Source organism: Ochotona curzoniae, unplaced genomic scaffold (assembly GCF_017591425.1).
Source record: "Ochotona curzoniae isolate NIBS_2020 unplaced genomic scaffold, NIBS_Ocur_1.0 contig_1482, whole genome shotgun sequence".
NCBI classification, from domain to species: Eukaryota; Metazoa; Chordata; class Mammalia; order Lagomorpha; family Ochotonidae; genus Ochotona; species Ochotona curzoniae.
The window spans coordinates 3,761,372-3,780,273 of record NW_024465100.1 but is presented as its reverse complement, the minus strand read 5'-3'; positions in this window follow the sequence as shown (position 1 = coordinate 3,780,273).

The window sequence follows — 18,902 nt, the reverse complement described above, 5'->3', positions numbered from 1 at the left end:
TGTGTTCCTCCATGCTGCTGGGGCATTTTACTATGTTTGTGTAGTCTGATGTTTTCAGTTTTGTCATACACAAATGTGTATGTGTGTGTCCATTCTGTTGTGCTAAAACTTGATCCAGTACAAAACTTGATCCACTAAAATTGTAAGCATATCTATTTCTGCCTAGTCTCACTAGAATTGTTAGGAAGTGCTCCAAATTGCTAAATAATACATTTCCCAAGCTGGTGTTGCAGGCTCTCTCTTTTGTCGACCTAATGTGTATTTCAAACCCTGAGCACACACTATGGTCTGGCGAAAGCTATTTGTTGATTGATGACCACTCTTCAGCTACAGTTCTTAGTTCTGTATCTACTTGTAGGCATCTGAATGTCATTCTGAGATAGGTACTTGGCAAACTAGAAAATAGTCTATTGGCTAGAGGCTAACAAGAATTACTATTTCAGACAACGGAACCAAAGGTGAAAGCAAAGTTGTTTAAAGGCTGGAAATTCAAAGAAGCACAAAGGGAAGCTCTCAGGGAGTCAAACCTGAAGGGGACTGGATACGGGAATCTGATTCAAGATCACTGGCTGAGTTTGAGTTTAACAAAGTAAGAGCCGTAACACATGGAGTGAAATGAAGTGTGGTGAGTACCTCACACAAGCTCTCTCTTAGGTAACTTAGGTTACGGTTTGTGAACAGCTCTGGTAAGGCTCAGAGATATACTAGCATGCCTCCCATGGCTGAAGGAATGACCAATACTGGGTGGCCTTGATACATTTCCTAGTCATTGCCTGGTATGGCATTATGGGATCAAACAAAGGACAAAGTTGACAATGGTTATTCCTTTCCCGTGGATGCTATCAAGGCTAGTATTATCTCTCAAACCCAAGAAAAAAGGTGATTGCTGGGGAAAATAAAAGTGCTAACCCCCTTTTCTTATGCTGCAAATCTGTTTCTGAGATGAAAAATAATAGTGCATTTCTTCTTTAGTATATTAAAGTTATTTTTGGTTCCACAGAAAGCTTCCCCTGTCCCTGGTGCACACAATACATAAAGGAACATTTAGCGTTGTGTTTCATGTGCCATCCCAGCCCTCTGGAATACGTAATAAAAAGAGAAATGAAAAGCACATTAGGAATGCAACTAGCAGGGAGAACCCAGCCAGTGCTGATTGCATATACTTTGGATCAGTGGCTGCAGTAAAGGGGAAGAAATGCCCATTATACAAAAAAGAGTATTTCCAGAGAATTCTGGGAGGAGGGAACATACTCTAACAAGTATTATCTTTTGCTTCAAATATGCACATTAGACAAATGCTTACATTTCATATCAATTTCTTCAAGATAGCCTAATATATTACATATGGATTGCAGTCTTTTTTTAAAAAATCATTTCTAGTTATCCCTTTGGCTTATTTCATCAGCAGTTCTTCAATGTCTTGTTTTGAGTTGACATCCTGCTAAGTTGAAAGATTCCAAAACAGGGGCCAGCCTTATAATAAAGTAGGTGAAGGCCCTGCTTCCAACACTGGCCCTCAGTATTGGACTTCAGGATTGAGTCCTGGCTGCTGCACTCTGATTCAGCTCCCTGCTAAGGTGCCTGGAACAGGAGCCGAGAATAGCCAGAGCACTTGGACTGCTACCACCTTCATGGAAGGCCCAGGATCCAGGATCCTAACTTCATTTTGGCACAGATCCAGTTGTCAGGGCCATTTTGGAAGCGACCCAGCACATGGAAGACTTCTCTATTTGTCTCTCCATCTCTGGGCCATTCTGCCTGTCATATAAATTAATCCCTTAAAAAAAGTGGCTATGACCTGCCAAACCCTGAAGTCACAACCAGGTCATCATTCTACCTTTCCAGACCTGATCTTTTTGTTTTTAAAGATTTATTTATTTTGGGGGGGTTTGGGGGGACAAAGTCAGATATACAGAGAGGAGGAGAGCCAGAGAGGAAGATCTTCTGTCCACTGATTCACTCCCCAAGTGACCGCAATGGCCGGTGCTATGCTGATCTGAAACCAAGAGCCAGGAGCTTCATCTGGGTCTCCCACGTGGGTGCAGGGTCCCAAGGCTTTGGGCTGTCCTTGACTGCTTTCCCAGGCCACAAGCAGGGAACTGGATGGGAAGTGGAGCTGCTGGGATTAAAAGTGGCGCCCCAATGGGATCCAGGTGCTTTCAAGGCGAGGACTTTAACTGCTAGGCCATGTTACCAGGCCCCGGACCTGCATTTTTTGACCTAACCATAATATACCATACATTCTAGCCACACTTACCTTCTCCTGTTTCCCTAATGGGCAATGTTCTATGAATCCTTCTATTCCTGCTTGTGCAATTTCTCCGAGTTGTTCCAGTTCTTGTTTGTTTCCTGGAAAACATTTACTGCCCTGTGCCTGCTCTAGTTCTATTCTATAGGGTTGGGCAAGATTCATTGGTGCTCCTTTGCTACAGCATTTTCATCACTGTCCTTGGTCACCAACCCTTCTTTGCAAACTTCACTGAACTGTGAGCATCACAAATTGCTCCAGGATATGAAACAGCAGGTGTCATATCATAGGTACTCATTCATGGTTTGATGGATCAGCCAGTCAGTTGAACGACGCAGTCTATGATCATGGAAGATTTACATAATTCTGCACCATCCAGATTAGTAAATCAAAACACAAGTATTTAAAAATATGCCAGAGAGGCTGAAGAGTTAGGAGAAATTTTACCTCCAAAATTTAAAAAATTAGGCACACTTCAATTTATAGCATGACTTGTGGAAAAGCAAATGTTCCAGTTTCCAGAAGTGTCCATGTGGACAAATAGTGGCTGAGCCTCCCAGCTTCTTGGCTTAAATGATACTGCCATAGTGTCTGTGCTCTGTGCATACCTCAGCTTCAGCATGTTCCCCTGAAGAAGGTGGAAGAAGTTTAGGTTACCCATCATTCTAGGGAAATAGATGAAAATCGGAGTCCCCTTTGTTTTATGTGCCATCTCTTTCTTCATTAACCCAAAGCAAATCATGGAGTGATGCCTCAAAATTGCACTTGTTTCTTATAACAAAATACAATCAGTTTAACCCAACAGCTTTGTCTCAAAGTAATAGGAAAAAGAGAGATCTGTAAAGGCAAAAGTTCCCAAGCTATGGCAACATGTTTTTCTTGAGTGTTACCTGACTTCCTGCAAGAAGCTATTTCTTACTAGCTTTATTAATAATCAACTCTTGCAGGATTCTCAAAAAAACAAATCCTAGGTGAGCCATGTACTATTTTATAAGTTTGGGATGATTCCAAATATTAAGACAAAGGAGATATATTTTAGTCCTTTCAATATTATTTTGTATATGAAATGCAAAATAAAATGATCAATGCATTATGTGAAACTGCAAACTTGTCAAAATGCTAAGGTGGTGTACAAGCAAAAGCAGAAAAAAAAAAAACATTTGTCTAATTCACCCTCTGGAAATGGCAGAACTCCAAGCTGTTTGCAATAAGAACCTGCAATGGAGATGAAAGCTTTGTCGATCCCTGAACACTCCAGCTCGGTGTGCTTAGAATGGCTATTGTCCCTGATGATAAAATCAACTGTCTGATTCTGTTTTACAGTTTGCAGTTCTCCTTCGTCCTCTGTAGAAAAATCTCACACATTAATGAGCATAAATGAAAAATATTTGTTCTAAAATTAAACCCCGTAGCTTTGATGGATCATTAAATCCCACTCACAGATTTCTTCTTGGGTCCAATGTGAAGTTTTTGTGGTATGAATGTTAATTTTTTTTTTTTGACTCCCAGCAACCATTTTAGTTCAATTTCTTTAACAGAGACTATCAGAGACGCATAGGGAATGAAACAACTTAGCAGGATGGGCCTTGGTGCTTTTTATGCCCCAAGCAAGCAAACAAGAATAAGATTATAGAGGCCCTGAATGGAATCCGAAATGGGAGAAAGGTTTTCATACACACACACCTGCCCTCCAACACACACATACACTGGAGACCTCCCGAAGAAAAACAACTTTAAGATGCAACCTGTATTGGGGATGCAATTTGACACCTGCTTAAAGTTCTTGTGATTTTGCAATCTGTTCTGAGCATCAGCACCTGAAGATACAGCCCCAGAACTTGTGTTTTCTCCCAGACATGAACGACTGCCTGGTTTTAAATCTAGGGAGCTGGAGGCACCCTAGGCTCACTGGCTGACAAATAGGAGATGCCAAAGGCTGCTCTCCGTGTGAGCCTGGAGTTTTATAGTTTTAGAAGACATTACCTGTTTACTTCAACATTGACAAAGAAAAAAGCCCGTGGCCCCCTTGCACCTGCTAATACTTGCTCCTTATACTGATGTGACCCATGCAGCTGCTCATTTCAATTAGCCCAGGGCCAGTCTTGGCATTTACCCACAGAAACAATGCTACACAAAGAAGTGCCTCTGTGCATCTACCCTGGCACTCTGCCAACTCACAACTCAGCTCTGCACATTTCACCAACCTGTCTCCCGGGTTGCAAGGTCTTGCTGGACATTTCAGTTCTTAAAAACTAAAGAAATTCTCATGCTTCATTTAAGTGCTCTTTTTTTGGATTGTTTTTATTCTGAAATATCATTTCTTCTGTGCACCTCTAGTTAATTTTTTGCCTCCATTTTTCTTTTCCTCTCTATCTCCATTTACAGAAACAAAGTGATGCTTATTTTAATTTTTGCCTTATAGCAACGAGCGCAAACAACAAAATGATGAAAGATAAGACAAGCATTAGTGTTTTCTCCTAGCTTTTTTCAAGCAAAGAAACAATACCTAAATAAGGAGGGATTTCTGTCTGCAGTGCAGTGGGTTAAGTTGCCACATGGGATGCCTGCATTTCATACGGGAGTGCTTGGGATCCAGTTCCACTTCTGCTTCTGCTGTCCAACTTCCTGCTAACACACCTGGGAGGCAGTGGGGGATGGCCTGAGGACTTTACTCCCTGCAACTCTCATGGGAGATCCGATTGAGTTCTGGGCTGCTCACTCTGCCCAGGATCAGTCCCAGCTGTTGCAAACATTTGTGGCACTGAACCAGCAGATTGAAGAAAAGTTTCTTTCCCTTGCTTTGTCTAATGGCACACACATACACACACACACACATATAAGGCCTTTCATATATACATGTAGCATGCACATACATACACACATACATGCATATATATGTATATATATATATACACAAATATATATACAGTTATATAATTGGGTCCTCTGATTAGAAAGGATCACAAGGTCCCACTCCAACTCATCGCTGTGTGACTTTGCCTACATTCAGAAATGGAATCATCTATTGAAACTGTCCCTCTGAACTCCTACGAAAGCACCACTGTTTCCCCTTTCTCTCTCCTCAGCACTATCCGACATTTACTTTTTCATGTGACTTATGTTGAATGTGGCCTTTTATGACATGCCGAAGAGATGCTTAGAGACGTTTCTTTATTCACTTCCCAAGTCTTCACTGTGGCTAGCACAGGAAATTTATCACCTTCTGGGCAAAGACCATGTTCTTCCTTTTAGTGACACTCAGGTCTTCCTAAGAGACATTTGATATATACCCAGGGCTGGGAAAGAGCTTTCATTCAGATAATGAAGGGGGAGATACCTTCAAAGCGACTTATCTCTGGTATTACACAAGGACAGTGAAATATCTTGCCCCTGGTCCGTGGTGGGGAGTCATTTTCTCTAGCTTCATGGTGGAAAGTGAGCCAGCTCACTGGGTCTGTCTTGTGCCTATGCAACCATCTGAAACAACTGTCAAAGGGTAGGCAGTAATACTTGCCAGACCTTCTCTGCCTCCATAAGCCAGTCTCAGTGGGTAACTTCTTCACCATTTGCCAGGAGCTACATCTGCCAGCAATCTCTTTATTCAGTCTCAGTGTTCATACATTTGGTACAAGGGTAGGTTCTATAAAACTCCTGTTTCTGCATATATTTGTTTTGCTGTCAAGTTCCCTGTAGTTTTTGCGTGAGCAGGGGCTGAGTTTGTAGCAGGTGTTTGGAACAATTAACTGAAGCAAGGGTACCAGTAGAGAACAAAAGATGGGGGAACATAAAACAAAAGCTTGACATTTCATGAAACAAAGCCCTTAAAAACTGCAGGTTAGAACACAACCATGGTACGTGAGTAAAGTTCATTCTACAATAATTAAACCTTGAATATATATCTTGGCCATAACACAGGAGACCAAACATAAAAACAACCTTGTTCATTAATATGTTTTGTGATTTCTTTTTTATACTAAAGCCACTGTCAGTAGGACCTGTGAGCAAGACATACATCTCCTGTGTCTGTACAAATGACAGAATCAGTTCATTCTCTCTGCTCTGTTGTGAAACTGCTCAGAGAGAACAACCAGGAACATTCTGACTGTTTTTGCTATTTGCAGAAACTTATCATCAGATGGAGGGAGTCTTTTTGCTTCTGTGTGGGTGACTAAGATAGTTGATTGGAGCTGTGCCAAGAGTCTTTCATATCTAAGCAGTTTGGAGAAAATTATATTTATTTGGATAGTTTCACACTTTCAGTTTTGATTTCATTAAAATCAGCATGAATTTACAATTATAGATTTCTAACTTATCCCATAAGCAAAAGTGCCAATTCATTTATGGTTTAGCAAATAACACAAGCCCAAGTGCTTTGCCTCAAGAAGAATAGCTATTCCCAACTCTTCTTTTTTTCATCATTAACAAAAGAGTTTTAAATAATTCTTTGTACGAATATTCACTGACCATCTCTCAAGGAGTGGACAAGAGCGAGTACTGCACCCATTACAATTAGGAAAATTTGCCATCTGCCTGTGTGTGAAAGTTATAAAATGCAATGTAATAATTGATACAGTTGTGAACCAATTGCTCTCCACAGAACTAGAACTTAATTCTGCTACTAGGGTCATGGACATCCTTGTTGAAAATGTATCATTAGCACTGAGCCTTAAAACGTGGTTATAGGAAAGGCACTAAGTCAATAATTTTTTTCTTTGGATGCCTAAATTAACACACTATTACTGAGTTTCTAATAAGCATGCTGGGGAAGCTGTAGAAGTTATTGAGTGATCTCTGACGTGAAACTAGTGATCTTTGTTGCAATAGTCTGGGTACTTAGAGCAGATGAAGGTCATTGAGAAAGAAGTTATTTATAAAGAAACGCTAATGGAGAGAAAACCAGAGAAAAGTGCCCTGAAGCAAGTCATCATGTCTGAAGTTTCAAGTCCGGTGAGTTACTGAACAAGGGGATAGAGAACCCGACTCTTTCTCTTTCTGATTTTTCATCTTCTAATCAGATAAAAGTTTATCATCCAGAACAAGCTAGCCAAGTAATCGCTTAGTTCTAAATTTGGTCCACTGCCAGAGGGATGTTAAAGCATGGCGCTCACCCTTCGACTTACCCTACTCATGTCTAGACCTCTTCCATCCCTATGGTCTTCTGTTTGGTGCCCCACGTTGAACTAGAATGTTCACTCAAGCCTGGACGTCTCCCTGGGTCCAGGGAGAAGCACAATGACGTACGCGGCCTCACTGAGCGTTGTTGACCAGAACACATTGCTAGCACTAAGATGCATCCTCTCCACTATCCGTTTACCTAGGGCATGTTGCATTAGGCTTTGTCACTTATCAAAGACAGTATAATTATAAAGTAAAATGCATCATCTGTAGCCATTAAGCCAACAAAAATTGATGATGCTCCTGGGAAATCAGACAAATGGCTCGCTTCCTGGTTGTACGACATGAAGAAAAATAAAACAATGCCTCACAAATATTGGATATTTTTCTTTCTTACATGATAATCTTAAAAGTACAGCTCCTGTCTTTAGCTTATTTGGACCAATATCTCTCTTCATTTTCATTCCTAAATCTTTAAACCTTGTGAAGCAACTCTCCGTATATGTATCTTTCCATAATTCCTCCCATTAGTACTTTTTCTTGAGTTATGTTTAGCACACAATGATGTATGAAGTTGTGTAACAACAACAGACAAAAAACTATCCACAGGTTTCAGCCTTTGTGAAAAATATTATTTAAGACATATAAAGAGATCAGACATGATAGTGGGAGAAGCTTGTTTTGTATAGCGAGTGAAACAATCCCATTATAGCACAAAGCACTTAGACAGATTGGGGAAATATTTGTGCTCATGAAAAATGAATTTAAAACAAAGTACCGCCATTCTCTTCCACATTCTCTAACTTAGAGCTTGATAGACGCCCAGGCCAGGAGTTCATCTGCTTGGATCGAGGCAGATTAGAATAGATACAACAGAAGTAGCTGGTCACAGATCATGATTCAACACTTTTGAATTCCAGATTCCTACTCACAACGGAAGGGTGAGTTTTTAGAGCAAACAGTGAAACATGATTTTAACATCTCAAGTGCTATACCATGACTCTGACCCAAGTTTGGAAGTATCATGTCTCACTTTTTTTCCTTGTTCTAATATTGATAACAGGGCTGCTCCCTTCTGACTTAATTTTCACAGACTCTTTAAACCAATTTCAGGATTCATCTTCTGACTTATGCCCTAAGATCTAGTTGTTATTTTAACTATGTTATCTATAGTAATACAATGAATTCATACTTATGAGTCAGAACCGTTTCATGGCCAAACCTTTGTATTGAAAATAAATTCTATTTGGATCTTATAAACAAAGGCATATATGAGTTTTGTCTTCTTTTCCCAAAGGAAGATAATATGATGGAGAAAGTTTCCCTTGCACAGTTTGATTTTGTTGTGCAAGATAATGAGCTTATCACTATCTCTAGGACAACATACTGCACTAGAAAAGCAGATTGTAGAGTAGGACAAGCATTCCAGTAAACTCAGGCCAGCTGTGTTTAACACGAGCTTGAATCACACAGCTTTGCGAACACCAGGTAAGATCTTCAGAACTTAGGTTTCTTAGTTTAAAAACAGGTTTCATCATCCTGAAAGTTCTTTTTTAATATATTTCCTCATCCATACAGTAAACATACTAACAGCAGCCATCCTTAGTCTTGCAGTGTGTATTAAATGATATTCACTAGAATTTTCTCTATGGATAGCAACAAACGTTTAATACAATAAAAATTCTATATTAAATATTTCATTAGGTATCCTACTTTGTATATATTAAGCTATGTATATATTAATCAAATTTGTTTTATAGGTTTAAATAAATAAAGGCAAAATTTTATAATAAATTATCTTGGGAGTTTAGGCTTAATTTTGAAAACACAAAATGACTATCACTATTTCTAATTACATGAAAATAGTCAAACAAGTTTAACAAGTTTGACATTCTCTAATCTTGTTTGTGTATGTGTGTAAGTATTTGGCCAGAACTTAGACTTGAACCAATATGGAACTTCTTAAGATTGGAAAGCATGTTGGGAGTCATTTCTTTCCATAGTTGGTAAGTTGACATAAAAGTTCTTAGTCAAAGTTTTTCAATATGATCCATAAAGATATTGCCCTACATTAACATTTTTAGTTTTTGATATTAATGTATAAATTCTTATTTACATGTGGAGTTCATGTATCCTCCCATGGAGCAGAGAATTTATTTCTTCAATCTTGAAAATGATAACATGTCTTCATCTCTGTACCAGACAATAAAATACAAACACATTCTTACCAACTACATTTAATTGATTCTTTCATAGCATCGAAAAAGACAAGAATTGGAATGGCAAATGTTCAAAGATTAACACCCTTTTTGGGGTCTGGAAAGGATTTATAATTTAGCAGGATAAGACACATGATGCATGTTTATAGGGAAAAGGAACTGATTAACAAAACAATTAAATTACATTAGATCAAAACAGAAATTGTTTTTTCAAAGAAGTTATCCCACCAGACTATATCCTTTTTCTAAAAACACTCATACAACCTAAAAACATTTTTAATTTTTTTATTTAATTATTTGAGAATATTTACTTGAGAGAACAGAAAAATGAATCTCACCCATCTTCAGGAATGAATGGTGGCCGACAGAAACTCAATCCACGTCTCCCTTACGGGTGGCAGCAATGCTGTCGTATGAACCATCACTGCTACGTCACAAGGAGCACACTGTAGGAAGCTGGAATTAGGAGTCAATCTCAAACCCTGGTACTCTAATTTGGGACACAGGCATCTTAACAAGAGTTTTCTTTGTGTTTCTTTTTTTAAAGTTAAGATTTATTTATTTGAAAGGGAAGAGACAGAGCGAGAGTAAGAGATAGATTGATCTTCCATCCACTGGTTCACTCTTTCAAACAGCTCCAACAACTGAACTGAACCAAGCTAAAGATAGAAGCCAGGAGCTTCCTCTGGGTCTCCCACATGGGCCATCTTTCTCTGCTTTCCCAGGCGTATTTGCAGGGAGCCGGATCAGAAGTGGAGCAGCTGGGACTTGAATGGATGTCTGTAGTGCATATGGCAGTTTAACCTACATTATGCCATGATGTCAACCCCATAAGAGTTTTAATTACTAGAGAAAAATGGCTACCCAACTAAATAATACTTTGAGATCTCATCTAGAACTATGTTCATGACTACTGTTAATTAAGATGTGTATGATACATATATATATATATGAGATACAAGCTATGTTTCCCTTCTTGATTACTTGATTTTCATTATCAGAATGCTCAAAAATGAACTTACTTTTTTCTTTCTATCTTTTTGGCTGTTCTTTTTTTCTAAAACGAAAATGCAACCTGAAGGGTTAGGCATTTTTTAAAGCTTTATTTATGTTTTTTTGAAAGGCAGATTTTACAGAGAGAAGGCGGGGGATAGATAGAAAGATCTTCCTTCTGCTGGTTTACTCTGCAAATGACCACAACTGTCATAGCTGAGCCAATCTGAGCCCCGGAGCCAATAGCTTCTTCCAGTTCTCCCATGTGGGTACAGGGACCCAAGGCTTTGGGCCATCTTACACTGCTCTTCCAGGCCACACGCAGGAGCTGCATGGGAAGTGGAGTGCCAGGACATAAACTGGCACCATATGGTATGCTGCTTGCAGGAAGAGGATTAGCCAGTTGAGCCATTGTGCCAGTCATGGCATTGGTCATTTTTAAAGGGATATTGAAGTAACCTGTAAGACAAAATCACAGACCTTTTATGTAACACGGTTATGAATGTTGAGGTACTAGAAAGCATCACCAGAACTAGTGAAACACAACCACATTTACTTCTTGTGACTTTGCATTAATAATTCCACCACTGGCAGCAACTGAAATAAAACATTTTCTTTCAAACTCTGTGATTGAACTGAGGAAAAACTGGGAGCTAAAGAAATAACATTTTTTTTCAATAAATCAAGCTATTTAGCAGACTAGCAATTAGGTTTACAAAGAGTCAGTACTGGGTTCCCTTCATGATAGTAATATTTCTTTATTCAATCATGTCTACATGTGGTTTGGAGTTCACAATAGGATGGTTTCTATTTAATGAACTAATAGATCTAACAGATTGTTTCAATGCTCAGTTCAAAGTTTACATGCACAAGTATATTATATTCATATTTTTGCCTCTTTCTTGTTTTTATGCCCATTTTGAGAGTCCATGCCTTTAAAAGATAACTATTTTATATTTTATTAATTTCTTGATAATGATGAGTATACTAACAAAATTATATAGAATAGCTAGGATTTACCACAATATTGTCATTAAGGGAGAATGTTCATTAGTATGTATGAGGTGCTTTTTATCAGCTATCCTTGACTATGTTTGAGAAAAAGGGTAATAAAAGGCAAACTTTCTCTTAATGGAAAGTGTTTTCCTTATAACCATCAGCACATGTAATGGCATCGTGTCTTAACGCAAAGAGAGGGCTGAAACTTCAAAAGCTGCATGGTTACGATAAAGAAGCTCAAATACTGAACTAGAAGGAGCATATTACAGGGAAAAAAAAATAGTCTCTGCAGCCCGTGTTATGAAGGGGTTAATTATGAGACCTGAGATAAGGTGTTCCTACATCTAGGCACTTCATCAAGTCATGGAGTCAGGAAACAAGGAAGAACAGATGAAGGTGCTGGGGATAATAATGATGGCAAGTAATGATTTCCCTAGAGGTGAGCTGATCTATGGCCACAAGCAAAGAAAAAAGGCTAGAAAGTACTGGAACATTACCTTGGAGTACTTAACAGACTCGAAAGCAGTAACCCTGTGTCAAAAAAAAAAAAAAAAGGCCCGTCGTCCTGCTTATTTTAGGTAAAAAGAGTTATGCCAAAGTACAAGAGGGGAATGCAAAATTCACATATGATATTAAACAGCTGAAAGGTATGATTTAACAATGCTCAAAACTCAATAAGCCAAAGATAAACAGCAAATTAGATGACTCAATGTCAGGAGGAAAAAACATCTTCCATCGATCCCATCGTCAAAAATTAATCTGCCTGAGAATGCCCTCTGCTCCAATCCCCGAGCTGATGAAGAGTTGAGGAATAGAGTAAAACCTGTGTAGAAGCGCTTCACCTTCAGGCTAGACCCTGATTACAATGTCCTGGGAGACATTTCAGCATGAAGCGCCTCTCATGTTGGGACTGCAAAATTAAATTGCGATCAATACTTTACAAAAATAATTGGGGAAAAATGTTCAGAAGTCGGAGCTGCACTGTGTGGCCACAAACATATGAAAGTTATTTTTTTTCCCCCTACCTTTCTGGGGGTTATTCTTCAGGATAGATCAGTTCAAAGGTGTCTCTTGACAATAGTGTGCTTGGAATGGTTTCACTCACCTTGTTAGGGAATTTTAAAAACAGAGGGGTATTCACAGTCTACCAACACCAGTCTCTTCTTGCAATATTTTCAGTTTCTTTTCTTTGGAGTGCTAATCACGGCCCATCAAATTCTTTTTTGTCTCCTCTCACTTGGATGTGAATTTAAATCTCTTTGCAAATTAATTCTCATGGTTAAATAGAAAAGACAAAAAAAAAATGCTATCTCCCAATACAATGAAACAAACACAAGCGCATGCTCACGCACATATAGGACTCAGTAGATTTTTGACAACTTTGCTGAAGACTGGATTCTGAATTTCTCAATACATTTAAATGCTGAACTCTGTAGTTAAAATCAGGCTAAAATGTATTGAATCAAACTCTTTACTGCCTTAAGCAATGCTTAGCATTCAGCTTTTACTTCCTGTCTGCCTCTGAATAAGTTCTTATTTTTGGCAAAGATTTACTTTTTAATCCAGAAAAAAAAAGAGGGGGGGGAATGTGAAAAATGTAAATGCTTATGTGAAATTCCTGCTCTTTGAATATGTGGTCGCTTTTGGTTGTGTTTTATAGAATGCTCAAAATATTAAACTTTTATAATTGCATTTTTCAAAATCAGCATAGGCCTTTCTGAATTTTAATTTGTAGTACGACTACTGTAAAAAGACGACCTAGTGATTTTCCTCCTATGATTCATTTGTTACAACTTAGTCACACATACAGGCAAAATTAAGCAGATGCATTTAATACACTATGTAAGCCATCCTGGCACATAACCCGCTAAAGGGGAGTACCCAAAGAGGAGTAATCAATGGACTGCTGTCATTCCGGGAGGAAGGAGGCATTGAAAGGCGTCCTGTTGGCATTGTGACTGGGGGAAGGAATTCGAAGTGTGCTTATTAAGTAGGAAGATGACAGCACCTTGAACCCAACTGCAAAACCCCGAGAAGACTCAAATATTCTCTAAAGTGACCTTAACCAAGAAAATGGCAGCATCCTCAGGACCAGTGGAGAAGATTTACTGGGCATTCCCAAAGGAAACAGAAAGACGTACCTCATGAGTCCATTATGATACGTTTAAAATTGGTTTCTTTCCATTGTTACACATGCTCACAAGCAAAATTTCAGTTATTTGGAGCAGAAAGATAGAAAGCAGAGTTGTTTCAAGGTTCACAGGAAGTGAACATAGCAGAGAGTGGAGAGAAGAAAGGCATGGACACTTCTAGATAGCCTATGTCCCAACCTTTCTCGAGTTCTCCACACAGTCCACAGACTTACACATAACACGTCCTCAGGCCACTCTGCCACAGGCCTCACGGTCACAACTGCCTGACCAAAATGGACCCAATACATCAATTCCAAGACAACTCTTGTTTAGATGATTCCTGTCCGAGAACATCTTGCCTGAATGTCCCTTCCCCACAGTTATTCAACTTGATCTGCTATATACATTTTGCTCAACACTTATTTTATTAAAATCACTTTCACTACCAATTAGGGTACCAAGAGGGTGTAGAGTTCCAAGGCTTTGGGCTGTCCTAGACTGCTTTCCCAGGGCAAAGGCAGGGAATTGGATAGGAAGTGGAGCCATCAGGATTAAAACCAGCATCCATATGGGATCCTATCAAGTGGAAGGCGAGGACTTCAGTCGCTAGGCTACTGCGGCAGGCCCAGAATTTCTTATTTTAAGATACCAGTGGAATTACACTAGCAAGTATTTCTTTTCAGGAATGAAAATAGCAATTTTGTAATGGAAGACAATTTGGAATACTAAACACTTCACACTTTGGAGGTGATTTTATGTTCTTTTATTGAAAATAAGAATAATAATAATCAAAAGGAATAAAAAATTCAATGGGAGCGGGCCCGGCGCGGTGGCGCAAGTGGTTAAAGGTCCTCGCCTTGCACGCCCGGGATCCCATATGGGCGCCGGTTCTAATCCCGGCAGCCCCGCTTCCCTTCCAGCTCCCTGCCTGTGGCCTGGGAAAGCAGTCGAGGACGGCCCAAAGCTTTGGGACCCTGCACCCGCGTGGGAGACCCGGAAGAGGCTCCTGGCTTCGGATCGGCATAGCATCGGCCCGTTGCGCTCACTTGGGGAGTGAATCATCGGACGGAAGATCTTCCTCTCTGTCTCTCCTCTCTGTATATCCGCCTTTCCAATGAAAAAATAATAAAAATAAATCTTTAAAAAAAAAAAAATTCAATGGGAGCAAATACCATTGGCACTAAATAACAACATCGCTATCAGCAACATGTCAGAATCATGCTGATCATAAATGATTCTTTTTTATTTATGTGAGAGGTACAAGAAGAGGGAGACAGAGAGTTCCTATCCCAGAATCCCGTAGTAGTCCATACTGAGTCAGAGCTGAGAGCTATGAACTCAGTCTTGGTCTCAGTCTTGGGAAGCAGAGGTCAGATTGCTGAGTCAGGGCCTTACCTCCCCGAGTCCGCATTGGTAGGAAGCTAGAGTTCAGAAACAGCCAAGGATTGAACCCAGGCACTCCTATGTGGAACAAGTGCTTGAGACGAAGAGTATTCTCTTAAAAAAAACATAAATGTGAAAAATAACAACTAACTGAATAAAATGCTTCTAGAATTTCTCATTGTCTCAAGTGAGAATTTGTTACAACCTTTCCTGTGTTTCTATGCCTAGCCTACAGTGGCAGGGGCTAAATGCCATTCAAGTGGAAAAGAACTCACATTCTAAAAGCGGCAGACCTTATTTTAGCTGCCTGTTAATAAACTGTAGATTATGCTGTCTTTTAAAAAAGCAGGCATTGACCTGTAACTCAAGAACATTTTTGAAATCCAAGTAGCTTTAATTGTTTCTAAATAAAAGTGCAGAATGACACATATTCTGCATGGTTTCTGGGCAGTGTAGCCATCATTGCAGGTTAAACACATCTTGCCCTAGAGGCTGCAGTCCATACAGAGGAGATAACAAGAGGAAGAAAATTGGCAATCTAGCTAGAGTAGCATGGTGATTAACATATATCACCAAACTGCCTCCAAATATGACCCTGTTTGCAGCATCAGGAAACTGTCTCTATGAGAGAAAGAGAGGGAAAAGAAACGAACTGAGGTCTGGGCAGTGGTGGCAGGGGCACATTAATAAGACTGAAAACCTAGGAAAGTCCCTTGATCTATTCTCTGCATTTCTTCACTTTTTGAAGAACCAGGAAGAAGAAATGGCACCTCTTTTCTTAGCCTAAAGGGAGTAAGCATAAAAAAACAATGTCTTCCAGGAATGTTATGAGATTTCCATTTTTTCCTTTTAGTGTTTCTGATCTTTTGTAACTAGAGAGAGAATAAAAAAGATTGCCAGTATAATCTTAAAAAAAAAAACAACTTTTGAAATCAGTACACAATGATTGCTAAATTTTGCTCCTTGAAACTAAAAAAATGGAGGGGGAGTGAAACCCAGTCTGGTATTAAAGAGGAGATTTAGATGGAAAAGCTCTCATCCTTTAGGATCCAAAAACCTTTTTATTTTTGGTTTCTGTAATATAAAGTATACTTTTTTAAAACAGGCCAAAGTCATGGGCAATAGCCCCACAGGGACCAGTTAGCTAGACTCAAATTCAAGGCCATGGAATATATATCTAACTTTGCTGCTGGCAGTTAATTACATCAATGACCATCAGGAAGAAGAGAAAAATGTCTTCTCGGTGCCCATTTTAATATAGTCTAACCCTTTCAGCTGGACTGTTGCCACTGTGTAAAAACTACAACATTGGAAGCAATTCTTGAATTATATCAACTTTGATTATAAACATATATCCATATACTTCTATACAAGCATCATATTTATAAAATACAAGTGCGTATGATTTTTCTAGTTAGACTTATGCTATTTATTTACTCCAAGCTAAAAAGAAATATTCTAGTCTGTTTTTTTGTCGTTACTTCATAGTTCAAATTGTGGTTTTCCTTATGGTAACATTCTCCATTATGAAAAAACTTATAAATATCATTAAATAGTCATGACTTGTATAAAAAATAATAACAATTGCTTTTGCTTCTGTTTTCTAAATTATCTTGCAGGTAAATGTGAGTCATTAACTTTCCTAAGTCATCTTTAGAACCAGAAAAAATATCCAAGATCTACTTTATCTTCATCTGTAGCATAATTTTCATTGTTTTCATATAATAGGACAGAAGGTGAATATAACGTGTTGTAGAAAAAAAAAAGATCTGTACATCTTGAGGATTCAGAAAAGCATCATTAAAATATTATATGATAAATGTAAGCTATTCACAGGAAAACGTTTGATATAAATTTCAAAAATACAATTTCAAAAATGGAAAGCCAAGTTTTGCATACTGATAAGGTGATGGGTGGCAACACCAACTGTTGAATCAACTGAAATAAAGATAAACATGACACAATATTGCAATGTGCCAAAACATAGATTTCTGTATCATCTGTTACTATTTTTGTACAAATTTAAAAACAGTTTGCTAATTGCTGCAGAGTGAGTGCTGTCTCCACAATAGATGGGTTAAGATGATAAGCAGAAGGCTACGCTTTCTGCCCTGCTTCCCTGCTCTCCCTCCGTCCCTTACCCTAACTCGTCATCCCTTACTCTAACTCTCTAACTCGTCGTCTTCCCTCCCTTCAAGGTAAATAAAAATATCTCTCCTGTCCCACCTGCAAGATAAAACTGAAACTCCTGGGAGACTGAGGGAGCTTTCTGAAGCTGACAGAGCTCCTGACTGCTCCAGAAGTCAGAAAGAAGAAGCCACGAGTACCGGAACTTCCTGAAAATTCATGCCAAAAAGCATTAGAGGAAAACTTCTGTGACAATACTATTTTAACCCCTACATAATCCTTACAACAATTTTTAAAATATAATTGAGAAAATTGAGACTCCTGACAAGTATATTAACTGGTCCAGAATTTGAGAAAGATAACTATTATTACAGAGCCAAGATTCATTTCTTCTTTACTGTCTGCTGTGACCTGGTCTGGACACAAATTTGTAATCATTCCTACCCAAGTCTATCCATATTGAGAACTTGGGGAGAGTCCATTTCACCTGCAGAGACTCTTTCTTGCTCCCCAAAAGATTGCTTCAGATAAAAGAAACAGACTGAGGGTAGAAGATTATATGCTTCTACGAACAGACATGCAATGGGATCACAGTCAGATACAGACAAAAATATTTAAGAGGCAGTGTGTTATGGCCACCATCTGTCTGTGTTAGTCACTCTGGATTTGGGAAATTTGGTTGTGATTATCAATCAGGGTCCACTCAGTCCACATCTTATCTCAATCAACACCTACCAGAAAGTCTTTAGTTTCATACTCGTGACTATCCAGAGTTACAATAGGAAATAAAATACACAGTTTACTAAGCTCTTTCTCACTGAATGTCTAAGAGCATGCTCTATTTTATTTTTGAACGGTCAGCATCATGAATGCCAAGTTTGATAGTGACGAGTGCATAGTAATAGGACTTACCAAGAATGTACAAAAAAAAAAAAAATAGAAGTGGAAAATAAAAGAAGCAAGACAGAGTGAAACAACTAGAGTGATTTCCAGGCTTGGCTCTCCACAGCACTTCAGTCTTCCCCGTGTTATTGGAAAGTGGGGCCATCAAGATTAGCTATGACACACTCCGTTATTAACAGCTGAATGGCATTGAAAAGTGTTATGTTTTCTTATTTTGAAGTATCACACTTAAGGGTTAATCAACAATTCCGTGAAAGGAACAATGATGGTTAGCCGAATCGTTTTTATAAAGCAGACAACAAAAAGTAGCTTCAGTAATTCGTGTTAATTCCAGTCCTAGGATTGACGAGGCAAATGGAGTGCTCTCAGAGGGGAAGAGCCTACATACCCAGCAGTGGCACTGGGCTGCTGGCAGAGGGTGCCACAGGACTCCAATAACCCCCAACCATCTACTAGTCATACGTTACCCTTGGGATGAACAATATCATTCTGATTTTGCAGATGGTAAGCTAAAATAGTGTCTCTCCGGTTACAATTGCAACCAGCAACTGCTTTCACTCTCCTTGGTTGTTCGTGACGTTTCATCCGCCAAAACAAGTTTTGATTTGTCTGAAGTGTTCACAATATTAAGTGTGCATTCATATGAACAGACACAGAATCTGTGAACCTGTTTGTCAGGTTAGAGATAGATCAAAGTTGAAAATCAAATCCTGGATTGGATTACCAAATGAATAATGGTGAAAACATTCTGAAATGTTTAACGGATGGTATGTTCATGAATCA